Source organism: Canis aureus, chromosome 14, assembly GCF_053574225.1.
Source record: "Canis aureus isolate CA01 chromosome 14, VMU_Caureus_v.1.0, whole genome shotgun sequence".
Lineage (NCBI taxonomy): Eukaryota > Metazoa > Chordata > Mammalia > Carnivora > Canidae > Canis > Canis aureus.
Window position 1 is genome coordinate 45,766,042 of NC_135624.1, and position 16,671 is coordinate 45,782,712.

Consider the following 16,671-nt stretch of genomic DNA (forward strand, 5'->3'; position numbering starts at 1 on the left):
TTGTCACAAATTAAACATACGTATAACCAGTAGCCACCTCAACCAGAACGTTATCAGAATCCAAGAAGACTCCCTTACACCCACTTTCAATTTATAACCTCACAAGTATAAATAGTTTTAACATAATGGATTAGTTTAATCGATCTTTTTAACTAATGAAATCACACACATTCAGCCATGATATTGGATGTGATTTTTAAAGTTTGCAGTCCATCCACTACTATACATTATTCCCAATCTGTACCTGGCTAAATGTGTATGTCTATATATGTTCTATATATACAAAAATATGTTTTAATACTATAAAATTATATATCCAACCTATTCTTGATACATATTTGAGTATTAAATATGTTAGATGTTAGGCCACTAGCTAATTATTCCATGGTAGCTCTGACTTTTAAAACATTTTTTAAAAATCCAAAACACATTTTTGAGTACTTTAAAAAACTATGAAAAACCTCATGTACAGTTTAAAATATATACAGGACAAACAAATCTTTTGCGAATAGTGGAATGAATCTTGGCATATCAATATTTTGATAGGTGGAAATCAACAGTTTTATTGTACAGTCTCCATTTCAAACTTTCAACAAATAATTGTCAGACTTCAGGATATTCAACTTAGAAATCGCTTGACTGTTAAAGGGTTCATTCTGACATCTTATTCAGAGATGCCATATTATTCATGATATGTGTAGAATTAGTTTCCTTTGCCCTGAGGGATTGTAAAGGATCCAAGATCATGCATCATGATTAAAGAGAAATTGAATAGTTAAATCCTTAAGTACATGTGACAAGGAATAAGGCAACCCCTCTGTTATCCAGGCTATTCTTTGGCCAGCTGCCAATGATATTCAATCAGACGGGGACTTCCGACAAGATGCGCTGCCTCTGAATCAGAAGGTCCATATTATCGTTCTCAATAAAAACACAAATGTCAGCTGAGATGGCCCAAGAGTGCAGGCCTGCTGAGATTCCTTTTCCTTTATAATTCAAATAAAATTAGTATCTCTTCATCTACTCACTGGGACACTTAAGACCCTTCTTTTATCTTCAGAAGCCTGGGTGCCTGGTGCAGGCTGAGTTAGAGAAACTATCTTTCTTCACATCACCTCTGGCCCCACTTGTCTCTTCTTTTAGGTCAAATCGGGCCCATCAGAGTATTTTGCTTAAACAAAAGTACATTTAATTTAAAAGGAAATAACACAGTCCATTAGTGCCACAGGTTGACTACATCAGTGGTAGCTTTAAATTGCCTTTTTTCTTTTTTTGCTTCCTTTCTCTCTTGCATGGCTCCTTTACAATCCTTTAAGTAAAAAAAAAAAAAAAAAAATCCATAGCATATGTTAATTCTGCCATAAATATATGTATGGCTTTCTTTAAAGTTAATTTAAGACCAACTGCTAATATCAGGATGGATAGAGTCCTGTGGGTGTTTAATTCTTGGTAGACTCCAAAAATTCAGAAACATCTGGGATGGTTTTCAAAATATTATAGTAAATGTATTACTAAAGAGACCTATGATCCCGAAATAACCTACTGGGATGGCATCATAATTTTTATTATTTATTATCTATTAGCTGGATGATGTTTGGTGATTAAACTATCTTCCTTATCTCTGAAATGAAAAGAAAATAATGGGATCACAGAGTTGTTGTGAGATAATTTATGTAAGATAGTGTCTGGTACATAATAAGAACTGTGTATGCACTTGTTATTAATATTACAATTATTACCAAATGCTTCTAAAATGCAATATGTAATTATTATCTGTGAAATTCCAAACTAAAAGAAAATCAGAGTGATGCGGTCCAGGAACCAGAAAGGTTTTTGACTTTTACCTCCATTCTTCAACAGCTATGAAACTTCAAGCTATTAAATAAGCCTTCTGGGCTTCAATTTCCTAATCTGTAAAATGGGCACAGTTATTCATACCTTGAAGTATTGTCCCAGGGATTCAGTGATACAATTAGTGGCATGTTCCAGAAAGTATATACAAAACCTCCAATAAATATGAATTTCCTTTACTTATTCAGTTTGTTTGATGCCTGAGTGAATGGAACTTTTTTTTTTTTTTAATAACCTACAGGCACTTGACAAGGGTAAAATAACCGGTGTTCAAGGTGTTAGTAGATTAGAAGTAGAGAGACAAAATGAATCATCACACCTAAACATGTCACATTCTATTATTCTATACTCTCACCCAAAAAACAACAGAAAAGCAGACAGTCTGGGATCTTAAGAAGAATGAAATCTACTGCACAAATAAAACATGACACATTTTGTTCCTGACAGTTTTCCTACCACAGCAAGAATTATCTTTACACTCAACCAAAAAAGATGTATATAACTCAGGTGGGTAAGATTTATAAACATTATGAGGTTGGATTAAAATGAAATTCAAACAAACACTTGTAATCTCAAGGATTAAACCTCTTTCATTTCAGAAAAATGCAATTTAAAATGTCATTTAACCTTCCAATTATTTTCTTTGATGATGGTTGCAATCATTATAAAATATATGATTTGGACAAATGAATGATCAAATGAAATTTGATCATTTTGATCAGTGAAATGATCAAAATTCCAAGAAGCGTATTTATTTGTTCTACAATAAGGCTATATTGACTTTTAAAAAAACATTGCTAGAAATTTCATGAAATTTCATATATATATATATATATATATATATATATATATAATCTTGTTGATTACTTAATGCTAAGGGAAAAGAAAGCTAATGATATTAAATTGTATCTAAAAGCCTCTTCTAAGTATTCACTTTTTTCAGCCAGACCTAGAACACTATTTTTCTTTTATTTTCTTTTTATTTTCTAAAACTATAACTAGTGTCATTTCCCAAAGACAAAAATAAAGCAGGAATAGGTTTTGAGGGTGTCAGGTTTCTAAAGTTTTTGACTAATGAGGAATCTTTACGTCTATACAATATATAATTTCCTTGATGTATTTAATACCAAATATAATTGTTTAGATATCTTGAGATTGAAACACAGCTGATACCAAAATACAGGAATGTGGGTGTCTAATGTAAAAGAGGGATCCAAGCCAATCTGTGATTTCAGACTAATGGGACCCTTGTTCCTAAAATTGTTTCTTTTTTTTTTTTTAAGATTTCATTTATTTATTCATGAGAGAGAGACAGAGAGACAGAGAGAGATAGGCAGAAGGAGAAGCAGGCTCCATGCAGGGAGCCTGACGTGGGACTCGATCCCGGGTCTCCAGGATCAGGCCTTGGGCTGAAGGTGGCACTAAACCGCTGTGCCACCCAGGCTGCCCTTGTTCCTAAAATTGTTCTAGATCTGAGTTCTTTAGGGTTGAACCCAACATGTAAATTCCATTTCCATGTCTTTTTGAGATTACCAAATTAGCATGCTTGTACAGTATAACTCTAGAGCTAGTTCATCTAGCTAGGAGAAAAGGTCAATTCAAGAATGTTAATGAAGTGCAATAATTTTAAGATGTTAAGATTTTCCTATTGAAAGTACATTTGTAAAAGACATAGTAATCCTCTCAGTCTTTTTTTAAATATTATTTGGAGGCATTCATACGTATACTTCTTTTGCAAATGACAATGTACCTCCATGCTAGTGCTTAAGAATTCAATTCTGTGTCTCAGACACATTTTCTCCTGATGTCATCCACATCCGTTGCTTCAGGGAATACTAATATTCTGAATGTTCCTAAATCTCTAGCTCTGGCTCAGATTACAGCAAGTTCCTTCAAGTCCTCAAGGACTTCAAACTCGTAAAACTAAACTCATTATCTTTCCCTTCAACTTAACTCCCTACTCTTACTACATTTGTGTCCACCCATGCTCTCCCTTTATAGTTAGTGGTGCCCTTTTTATTATTCATCCAATTTTGAAAGTCAGAATCAGGGAATTAATCTTAGATATTTTTCTCCCTTTAAAACCTATATCTGGGATCCCTGGGTGGCGCAGTGGTTTGGCGCCTGCCTTTGGCCCAGGGCGTGATCCTGGAGACCCGGGATCGAATCCCATGTCGGGCTCCCGGTGCTTGGAGCCTGCTTCTCCCTCTGCCTGTGTCTCTGACTCTCTCTCTCTCTCTCTGTGACTATCATAAACAATAAAAAAATCAACAAAACAAAAAATAAATAAAAATAAATAAAAAAAAATAAAAAATAAAATAAAACCTATATCTACCCACTCATTTGGGTAGTTATTATTGCCAAATAGCTTAGGTTTCCAACTTCAGTACATACTGACTCTATGAATATGGAAAGCAGCTTAATTTGTTTGAATTTTAGTGTCCTTGCTTGAAAAAAAAATGATAAAAATAGTATCTCACAGAGTTGTTATGATAATTAATTTAAATAAATTAATATATGCAAAAAATTCCTATATACCAGTGTCTGGTATATAGTAATCATCCAATAAATGTCAGTAGTAGCAGCAGTATTGGTAGTACTTTTAAGGTGAGTAAATTCTTGTAAATAAGAGCAATTAGAACATTCAATATCTTCTATAAATGAAGAAAATTCGTGATCTCTGGACAAATTTTTTCTTGAGCTGCAAATGAATGGTTATATAAGTGATCCCTTTCCCAAGAGGCCTTCAATATTACAAATGAGGCTAACTCTCATTGTTAAGTAGTTTTTATTTCTAGAAATAGTCTGCTGCTACAGAAAAGTATTTGAAAATTTCATCAAATTTATATTTTGATTAGGATGATTCTGTCTCCAAAATCTTTTTTTCATTGTATAAAACTATGGTACAAAACTAAGGTATTAAATTTGAGATACACTTTCATCATAACAATAATAGCAATACATCAGAGAAACATTAGCTTCAAGTGGAATGGTTATAAAATCAAAAGGCCATTAATACTTAATAAAAGATTTTCAACAGGCCAGCTACAGCTTCAATAACAATTCATAAAACCTATTCAGTATGAGATACAAATCCCAAGAGCTTAATTCTACATTCTAACTGTCCGTCTGTTTAGTATTTATTATGAGTTATATTTATGACCATTTCTTACCACGCTGTGAAAGGATCTGGCTCCTTGAATACGACTTCTTCTCCCATCCTACTTTGTTCTAACCACTGTGTCTTCTTTCCTTTCCCTGAATAACCTCAACCCCTCCTTTACTTTGCACCTGGCAACAATTCTATGAGCAGTGTTCTTATCACCACAAAATTTCATTTGGGGGCACTTAGGTAGTTCAGTTGGTTGAGTGTCTGATTCTTGGTTTTAGCGCAGGTCATGATTTCAGGGTCAAACTCTACATTAGGCTCTATGCTTAGCACAGAGTCTGTTGGAGATTCTCTTTTCCTCTCCCTCTCCCTCTGCCCTTCCCATTGCTCATGCACACACTCTCTATATATTAAATAAATAAATAAATAAATAAATAAATAAATAAATAAATAAATAAGTAAAATCTTTAAAAAATAAATCTTTCATTGAAATACACTGTCAGGTTGCTACAATTCATAGTATGTTTCAGCTAATCTTATATATTACCAATTTAAGTATGAAATATTTAATAATGCAGAATGATTATATCATAAGCATGCCTGAATAAATCTCTGCAAACGTATTATGTCCTTTAATTTTCATAGCAAATGTGTCGATAGAATTAATATTGTGATTTTATAGATGAGGATACTTCTGGTCAGAAAAGTTAATTAACTTACCAAGCTCAAACACATGCTGAGTCCAAACTGACTTATTTTTTTGTTCCAAGTTGAATGTATTACTTACTGAATCCTCAGAAAGCACTATTTTTTTTTGTTCCTAAAACATTAACTTGTCTCAACACCAATCAAAGTAGAACACTAACCCTCATTTTCCTGTATTATCTCTGTTGCCTATATTGTTTGGTTCTTTTCTGATTTTGCAGACAGGCTTACATAAAAAGAATTGTATGAAGTCACTTTAAATTTTTTCTGAGCCAGTAATCTGTCAAATGAAGTAAGACTTGGGAGTACTGCTGCTGATTGAAAATTAATCATCCTTTATCATATTTGTCCATATCTTTGTCAACTGGGATTTTATGAAATAATTTAAATTGAGCATGATTTTGATAAATTCCCCAAGTGCATTCAATATTAGATATCAAGATTAGGTGACAAGAATCATTTCTTGATGAAAGTTAATTTTAATTATCTCGAAAACTATTTCCATATGTTAGATTGTGGGTGACAATATATTTTCTTTCTATCTCTAAAGAGTAATTCTAATTGATCTATCTATTAAAGTTACGAAAATGTAAGGGTTTTTATTTCCCATTTATTATAACTTATTCAAATGAATATAAACATTGTAAGAGTAACTAGGAAAATGAAGTTATATGGAATAATTTAAAGAAGAAAATATGCACAAGTAGTTAATTGTATTAATAAATTTGTGTTTATGTGTAGCTATGTGTAGCTACATATGTGTAGCTATGTTTGAAAATATATCTCTTTTTTTCTTTTCCTCTTTAAAAAAATCCACAGGACAACTTTTGCAGCTGTTTCAATTGGAGTAACAGAGAAGTGATTTTTTTTCTCACATCTGAGGGGCTCCAAAAAATCAGACAAAATAGATAAAGCAATATTTTTAAAACATTAGATATCAGGCAATGGAGGACAGGGATACCTGAAAGATAGAAAACAAATGAGCTGAGGCGTATAGCTTTGAGAGAGTTTGAAGCCATAGCATGGGTGTAATAACTAAAGCAGAGCCTGGAGGATTTCATAAGTTAAGGAGATGAATATAGAGAAACCAACCCAGCTAGTTCATATGACATACTACCAGAAATAAGAGAGCTACACAGAAGGAGAGAACTCTGGAGATCTGCAGAGGGTACCCTGAGTATTTTGAAAAATTACCCATTAGAGCAAGTGCATAAGGAATCAGATTTTAGGGAAGAACCAACCATCCAAAGAGACAGAGGGAACATCAACAAGTTCCTTCACACAAGCTGATTTCAATGTCTAGTTTCATGAGCTGGATTAGAGAAGCTCACAATTCATAAGGCATTGAATAGAGAACTTACAGAGATCTTGCCTCACTACTAGGAGATAATAAGTCATAGACAGCTCTGCTCAGGACCTACCCAGCAAATCATAGAAGCAATACCTTAACAGATCAAACCATTTCCAAGTAAACTCACTACATCCCAGAATGAAGTTTAAGAAGATGTATAAAAATGCAAAAATATTCAACACTCAACAAGGCAAAACTCATAATGTCTGGCATTCAATCAAATATTACTCAAGGCAGTAAAACACAGCTCACAACAGAGAGAATAATCAATCAATGAAAATTGATCTGCATTTTAAAATCAGCGGAAAGAGACATCATAACTGTACTACCTTTGGTCAAACAGTCAAGCAGAGACACAGAGAATACAAATAAGACACAAATCAAACTTCCAGCAATAAAAACTACAATGGCTGAGATGAAAAATACACTAGATGGGACTAATAACATGGTCAAATAAAATTTTGAAGACAGAATGGCTAAAAACTTTCCAAGTTTGATGAAAATTGTAAATTCACAGGTCTGAAATTTCAGGATATATTTCAAAGGTGCAGCCAAGTGGATGTCCTGATAAGCTGGATGTGGAGTTCGAGAGAAATTGAGTTAATAGAGTTAAGCTAAATTCTGTATATTTACCCAAAGGAATTGAAATCAAGATCTTGAGGGGACATGAACATCTCCATGGTCACTGCAGCACTATTCATAATAGCCAAGATGTGGAAACAACCTAAATATTCATTGACAAATGAATGGGAAAAAAAGTGGTAGATAAATACATATCTGGTCTTTAAAAGGAAGGAAATTCTGCAATATCTGACAACAGGAGTGAACCTTGAGGATATTATGCTAAATGAAATAAGCTAGTCAGAGAAAGCTAAATACAGCATGATCCAGTTAGCTGAGGTATCAAGAATAGTTAAATTCACAGAATCAAAGAGTGGAATGATGGTTTCCAGGGACTGAGAGAAGGAAATGGGGAATTACTAATCAATTGGTGTAAAGTTGGGATGCGTGGGTGGCTGAGTGGCTGAGCATCTGCGTTCAGCTCAGGTGGTGATCCCAGGGTCCTGGGATCAAGTTCCGCATCAGGCTCTTTGTAGGGAGCCTGCTTCTCCCTCTGCCTATGTCTCTGCCTCTCTCTTTGTGTCTTTCATGAATAAATCAATAAAATCTTTTTAAAAATAGGTATAAAGTTGATGAATATACCTTATACATCTGCTGCACAACATTGTACCTATAGTCAACAATAATATATACACTGAAAAAACTTGAAATTAGATCTCATCATAAGTGTTCTTACTATGATAAAACAAATAAAATAAAAAAATTTAAAAAGAATGATTTAAGTATGATTTTTTTATCTGAGCAAATGAAAGTTGGACTTCCTCTCATTTGATATAAGAATTAAGGATAGGATAGGTGGTTGTGTGTGTGTGCCTGTGTGTGTGTGTGTGTGTGTGTTGTAGATACTGAGTTTGAAAACACATCAGATACCTAGGTAGAGATATCAAGCATGAAGTTATGAAGTTATATATGATCTAATGTCCAAGGCAGCGGTCTAGAACAGAAATTAAGTTGAGTATTTTCAGCATATAGATGATGAGACTGAGTGGACCTCCAAGGACAGAATCTAGATAGAATAGATAAAAGTTCCAAACCGAACCCTGGGGCATTCACCCTTTAAATGACTGATGAGAAGGAGAATATACAACAAAAAATGAATTAAAAGAAATAACATTGGGGGGCAGTAGAAGAAACAAGAACATGGTGTATCCTGAAAACCAATGCAGAGATTTATTCATGCACACTTATGATATAATCATTCTGCATTATTAAGTATTTCAATACTTAAATTGGTAATATATAAGATTAACTGAAACGTACGATGAATTGCAACAACCTGACAGTGTATCTCAATTAAACACTTATTTTTTATTTATTTATTTTTAAGACTTATTTTTTAAAGATTTTATTATTTATTTGTTTGTTTGTTAATATATAGAGAGTGTGTGCATGAGTAAGGGGAAGAAGAGACAGGGAGGGAGAGGAAGAGAGAATCTCCAACAGATTCTGCACTAAGTATAGAACCTAATGTAGGGTTTGATCTCATGACCCTGAAATCATGACCTGAGCTAAAACCAAGAATCACACACTTAAGCAACTGAACCACCTAAGTGCCCCAAATGAAAGTTTTAAATTTAATTTCCTCAATTATGAAAGAAATTCTTTCTGATATGAAAACTCAAATGTCATTCTCCCTGTCAATGAACACTTAAGAACACTTGTTTTAGTTTGAAACTACCATTCACAATTTAATAAATAAGCAACCAGTCGTCAGTATTCTGCACAATGGAGGTTCTTTATATTATATATACTACATATACTGCAGACTATGCTAAAAACTATAATATATTTTAGGTTATTTAAGTTGAATAAACTTCGTTCAAGTAGAAACAAGGAACTTGAAAAAAAGAAATCATTCACAAACAAAAGACAACTACAAAACTATAGGACAGGGATGCCTGGGTGGCTCAGCTGTTGAGTGTCTGCCTCTGGCTCAGGTCATATCCCGGGGTCCTGGGATCGAATCCTGCATCAAGCTCACCACAGGGAGTCTGGTTCTCCCTTCACCTATGTTCTCCCTTCACCTATGTCTCTGCCTTTCTCTGTGTGTCTCTCATGAATAAATAAATAAAATCTTAAAAAAAAAACCCAAAAACTGTGGGACAAAGTTAATACTCTAGCTATTCTAAAGAGAATCTTTTTTTTTTTTTTTTTTTAAGAGAATCTTAATGTAACTAGATCTTACATAAAACATTTTTACAAATGTCTGGGAATTCAAGAAGGAAGAAAAATCTCTACGGAATATTTCCTTCACCCAAAAACCAAACACAAACAAACAAATACCAGTAAGTTAAAAGGTGTGGAAGCCTGAAGGAAATATCAATGCTAGCTCAGAGACTCAAAGTGATAACACAAAACCTGTGTATCTTGTTTTTACAAGAGACAAGGTCAGCTCAGAAAAGTAGAAGCCTTGGAGCCCTGTGAGAACAAATGCAAATTTTCTCTCAAATAAAAGACACCCAACTGCATCCTCTAGATTCTCACATAGTAAAATGAAAAATGTTGAACCCTTAAGCAAAGATCAAATGTATAAGAGAACATGGAATTACTAGAGTCAGAGAAACAAACATATTGACAAAACATTCCTAATGAAGTTAAATCCCCCACGACACTTTAGATAATAGAAAACAAAATAGAAAATAACAGTGATTATCTTATTAGAAAACATTTTTGAAATGAAAGATAAAATCACCAAAAAATGAGTAAGAAATCAGTGAATATCAAAAATTTCTAGAGATATAAAAATGATGCAAAAGAATTTTAGAAGCATAATATATAATATTGATATAAAACATCAATAGATGAGTTAGACAACAGATTAGATAAACAACAGATTAGTCGATGAAAGTTGTAGTGAACTGAAAGATCAGGAAATTACCTAGAATGCAATGCAGAGAGGGGAAGAGAGAAAATTACGAAGGAAAAAAAAAAAGAATCAATATAAAGGATAGAGCGTGATCTCTTCTAACATTTAATCAGACTATTAAAAGGAGATTACAGAAAATGGGAGAAATCTGATACTCAAAAAAAAATGAGTAAACTCTACTAAAATGGTGAAATACATGAATCCACAAGCAAAGAAACGATAAGATATTCTAAGCAGGATGCTAAACCACTGAGCCACCCAGGCTGCCCTAAAAGCAACTCATTTAAAGCATAAGGATAGTTAAAGGTATAAAGCCAAAAGATAAGAAAATGTTAAATCAGGAAAAATATTCAACAAATGAAAATTAAATCCAGATAACATATTTTAAGATAAAAAGCCTTATTAAGGATAAATAAGATCACCACAAAATTATTATAAGATATTCATTTCACCAAGGAGATACAATAATTCTAAATCCATTTGCCCTTAAAATTGTCTCAGCTACAGAAAGTGAAAACTGATAAAACCTACAGGGAAAAATGATAAGTGCACACTCATAATTTTCTCAGGTATTGATAGATGAAGCAAAGGAAAATTTTATAAATATTTCTAAATTTTGAACAATAAATAAAATAATAAAAAAGCTTATGCAAAGTGAAGGAAACTATCAAGAAAATGAAAAGGCAACCTACTGAATGGGAGAAGATATTTGAAAGTGATATTTCGAATAAGCAGTTAATATCCAGAGTGCAGGGCAACCCGGGTGGCTCAGTGGTTTGCACCACCTTCAGCCCAGGGTGTGATCCTGGAGACCTGGGATTGAGTCCCACATGGGGCTTCCTGCATGGAGCCTGCTTCTCCCTCTGCCTGTGTCTCTGCCTCTCTCTCTCCTCTCTGTTTCTCTCATGAATAAATAAATAAAATCTTTCAAAAAAATCCAGAATGTATAAAGAAGTTACACAACTAAAGACTAATAATAATAATAAATAATAATCTGATTTACAAAGACAGAGGATCTGAAGAGACATTTTTCCAAAGAAAATATACAGATGGCAAACAGACACATGAAAAGATGTTCAACATCACTAATCATCAGAGGAATGCAGATCAAAAACACAATGAGATATCACCTCACATCTGTCAAACTGGCTCGAATCAAAAAGATAATAAATAACGAATAGTGTGAGGCTATGGGGAAAAGAGAACCCTCCTGCATCATTGGTAGGAATGTAAATTGGTGCAACCAGGGTGGAAAACAATATGGAGATTGCCCCAAAAATTAAAAATAGAAATGCCATATAGTCCGGTATAGTTCCATGACTGGGTATTTAACCAAAGAAAATGTAAACACTCTTTTAAAAAGATATATGCACCCCTATGTTTATTGTAGCATTATTTATAAGCCAAGATATGGAAACAATTCAAGTGTTCATCACTAGGTGAGTGGATAAAGAAGATGTTTTAATGTTTTATGTATATACACAATGAAATATCAGCCATAAAATTGCAATCTGCCATTTGTGACATCACGGATGCACCTCAAGGATATAACACTAAGTGAAATAAGCCCAAGAACGACAAATACCTTATGGTTTCACTCATGTATGGAATTTAAAAAAGAAAACCAACAAGCAAAGAAAAAAGAAAAGACAAACCAACAGACAAAAAAAAAAAAAACAGAGAGCAAACTGGTGGTTGCCAGAGAGGAGGTGGGTGGGGGGGTGGGTGAAATAAATAAAGGTGATTAGGAGGTACAAACTTCCAGTGACGAAATAAAGAAGTCACAGAGATTGAAAAGTGCACCTATGGAGATTATATAGTCAATAAGATTGTAATAACATTGTTTGGTGGCAGAAGACCATTACACTTATTACTGAGAATGTATAGAGTTGTTGAATCATTATGTTATACACTCGAAACTAATATGACACTGCATGTTAATTATATTTCAATAAAAAGTAAAATAGTAGGGATCCCTGAGTGGCTCAGTGGTTTGGCACCTGCCTTTGGCCCAGGGCACGATCCTGGAGTCCCAGGATGGAGTCCCATGTCAGGCTCCAGGCATGGAGCCTGTTTCTCCCTCTGCCTGTATCTCTGCCTCTCTCTCTATCATGAATAAATAAATAAAATATATTTTTATAAAAAGTAAATAAATAAAGAAAGAAATGTAAAATAAGATAAAATAAGAAAGAAGACATGGAAAAAAATTTTAAGTAATACAAGTAACAATTTTATTTCAAAAGTTATTATATGGAGAACTCTCTACCCAGCATTTAAAGAATAAACATTGTTCTCATATACTAAGCTATGAAGCTAGTGTCAAGAAATTAGAAATAAAAATCTTCATCAAAGAGAACATCTTTCCTCAAGTTTGAAATCAACAACAGAAAATAAATAAAAATTCCTCATTACTTTGGAAATGTTTAAAAAGTGTATTTCTTAGTAACTATGACTAAAGAAAGGCATTTTAAAGGAAATTTAAATTTAAATATAATTAAATAATAAAAATTATTTCGTGGGAAATTTGTGAAATGCAGTCAACACAATATTTTGAAGGTACTATGTAGCTGACAATGTTTATACCAGAAGAGTAGGAAACCTGACAATTGAAGATTCCAATGTTTAAATGGAAAAAGTAGCAAAAGCACGAAAGAATAAAACCTGACAATCTGTGGAAAAAAATCATGAAGAAAACAGAAACTAACAAAAAAAGAAATATGTACTTACAAGAGAGAGATCATCACCAAAGCCAAAAGTCATGTATTCTTGTAAGATATTAATAAAATTACCCCTAATTTTATTATTACCCCTAATCCCTAGGTGGCCCAGCAGTTTAGCGCCTGCCTTAGGCCCAGGGCCTGATCCTGGAGTCCCGGGATCGAGTCCCACATCGGGCTCCCGCATGGAGCCTGCTTCTCCCTCTGCCTGTGTCTCTGCCTCTCTCTCTCTCTCTCTCTGTCTATCATGAATCAATCTATCTATCTATCTATCTATCTATCTATCTATCTATCTTTTAAAAAAAGATATTAAGGGATCCCTGGGTGGCGCAGCGGTTTGGTGCCTGCCTTTGGCCCAGGGCGCGATCCTGGAGACCCGGGATCGAATCCCACATCGGGCTCCCGGTACATGGAGCCTGCTTCTCCCTCTGCCTGTGTCTCTGCCTCCCTCTCTCTCTCTCTGTAACTGTCATAAATAAATAAAAATTTAAAAAAAGATATTAAAATTAGCAAACCTCCAGATAGATTTTGATAGTAATAGAATCCCTATTATTGGCTAAGCACTTGGTTGCCTGGAATAACTGCTACATTTTTCAGCCTCTTGAGCTGCAGGTTTGCTCATGTGATTAAGTTCTGAACAGTGAGACCAAAGAAGAATATTTCTTATAATCTGGCACGGGTCACATATCCCTTCTGCTTAGTCCTTTTCGCCTTCCTTCTGGCTAGATGCAAATATGAAGGGTGGGCATGAAGGAGCCTTGCTCAGTCAGGAAGTGATTTGGGGAGTAGAGGCTGAGAAAGAATGAATGGGTAGAAGGAGATGAAGCTCTATGAATCCGTAAAATAAAGCCCTGTGTCAGCCCCACCCCACCTGCCTTCAGACTAAACAAAAGCAATGTGTTTCTATCTTATGATAGCCACTGTTATTCGTAGTCACTATTAACTTGCATCCAAACCTACTTCTAATTGACAGAGATCAAATGTAGGAGGGAAACCCGTCACAAGAGATACCTTCTACTTTTTTCAATTAAAAAAAAAAAAAAGTGACTCATAAATTGAGAATTAATTGGTGAGGAAGAGATGAAGCTTTGAGCAGAGAGGAGAAGTAAAATAATTATCATTTCAGAAAGTCAGCACAGTAGGGAAGAAGCTAGTATGGACAGAGGGTTCTCAGTGGCCTCCAGGGATGGTGACAGTGATTTAACGTTGTACCAATTTACCCTTTTCTCCAGGGTGGTTTGGATGCTTGATGAAGTAGAGAGAAGGCAGGTAGTTGGAAACAATCTCATCCAGGTTTTACGAGGGAAGTATTAAGGATGGAAATTACGGTGCAAAGTTGGGGTGTTTGCCTAGTACTATTATCATAAGTGGAGCACAGGACCCAGATGAGTCCAAAGAAAACTTAAGAAGTGAAGAAATGGAGGAGGTCGGTGGGCTGTAAGTCCTAATGAAGTTCAAGAACTTTGTAGACACTTGCAAAGAGATGTGGAGAACTTGAAGGTTGTTGTCTGAGAGTAAAATGATCGAAATTGAACTCAAGATTTTCTAACTTTCCTTTCTAATACTGTTTCCCCCTATCCTGGTAGAAACAGGACTGGACAAAAAGTTGGGACAAATTGTCTTCTGTAGTTGCAAATAAAATAAAAATTGTTTAATGAGTTTCAAAGAAAACAAAAACAAAAACAAAGCAATAAAATTGTGGAGGCTGAGAAAATTAAGGCCATTCCACCTTAAGTTCAGCGTTAGCACAAGTACAGCCATCCCAGGCCCCTGGGAATAAGAGCTGAACTCTACCTTACTTCAGTTACAGGAAAAACAAAAAACAAAAAACAAAAAAAAACCAGCTTAACACCTTTGAAAGCCCCATATCAGAATGAGAACAGAACTTGAGAAATTCCTCCCCCCCCTCCTGGAGGTCCCCTAGACCAACCCATCAAACTCAGCTGGAACCCACCTCAGGGTCCAAGTCCCTGGCTGTGTCGGGCACACTTGGACCCCAGCTCAAGCTTGCTAATAAACCCTTGTGGGTTTGCATGGGTGTCAGCTCCGTGGTGGGTTCTCAGATTTGCAATCTTGGGCACAACATTTGGGGACTCATCCGGGATCCGAGAGACCTCCAGGACCCCATCCGGAGGGTTTCACGCGTGGTGAGTGCACTCAACTTTTTCCACCTTTTGCACGCATATTCTCTGAGAGCTCGAAACTGTACTTTTACCTGTAGGAATTCCAATCTGTATGGGGTCAGCATTGGCTTAGACAGATGCACTGGCGGGCCTCTACTGGGGGTCTTGAGGAGATGTCCCTTGCCCCCACCTGGAGGACAGAGTCCTCATCTGTAAGGAGGATGGAGGTCCTTATCTGTAGGGAGGATGGAGGTCCTTATCAGTAAGGAGGATGGAGGTCCTTATCTGTAAGGAGGACGGGGTCCTCATCTGTAAGGAGGATGGGGTCCTCATGTGTAAGGAGGATAGGGGTCCTCATCTGTAAGGAGGACTGGGTCCTCAGGTGTAAGGAAGACGGGGTCCTCATCTGTAAGGAGGACGGGTCCTCATGTGTAAGGAAGACGGGGTCCTCATCTGTAAGGAGGACGGGGTCCTCATCTGGGGGGTCTTGGGAGATGTCCCTTGCCCCTACCTGGAGGACGGGGTCCTCATCTATAAGGAGGATGGGGTCCTCATGTGTAAGGAGGACAGAAGTCCTCATCTGTAAGGAGGATGGGGTCCTCATCTGGGGGATCTTGGGAGATGTCCCTTGCTCCCACCTGGAGGACGGGGTCCCCATCTGTAAGGAAGATGGGGTCCTCGTCTATAAGGATAGCCGACTGGCAGCCCTTTTGGGTTACTCTCTGTTTTGTCTCTGCAGCCACACTAGAATGTTTGTCTGTGTTGTTGGGTCCTTGATAATCATCACAACTGCCTGTGCCTGGGTGTGGACGGGGACATAATGGGGGGACACAACCCCCCCCCCCAGTCTCTTATGCTCTCCCATTTCTCGGACGTTAGGGAAAGACTCATAACCTGAGCACAGACATACAGAGAGAGATTTCAAATTCACTGCATGTCAGAATGTCCAACCTCTGATGTGGGATGGCCCCGAGAAGGAACTTTCCACCTACCTACCTTCTTACAGGTTAAGGCCATGATCTTCAGGGACAAACCTGATGGCCACCCTGACCAGGTGCCCTACATCTGGCCTGGCAGGACATGATTGAGAATCCCCTTCCTTGGCTAAAACCATTTTTACCCCCCAAAGCAGGACCTACCAAGATTCTAGCCCTGTGGAAAGCCCAGAAGGAGACCAACTTTATGCCCCAAGCGCCCCTTTATCCGGTCTTGCAGGATTCCTCCTCGGGGAACCTGATCCTCCTGCCGCCCTACCAGGGCACCCCACCTTCTAATGCGGGGCCGCCGACTCCCCCACCCTTCCCCTCCCACCATGGGGCCCCCAATGA

At 36.3% G+C, this 16,671-nt stretch overlaps 1 protein-coding gene across 1 annotated transcript in view; it reads right to left on the minus strand.

Annotated features, from left to right (window-relative positions):
* Positions 1-1,285: 1,285 nt before the first annotated feature.
* GABRA2 (gamma-aminobutyric acid type A receptor subunit alpha2) overlaps positions 1,286-16,671 on the minus strand; it is a 162,046-nt gene continuing 146,660 nt past the window's right edge. Inside the window, exon 12 of the transcript XR_013352152.1 lies at positions 1,286-1,309. The gene's annotated coding sequence lies outside the window, so the exon portion shown is untranslated. The remainder of the gene's footprint in view (positions 1,310-16,671) is intronic.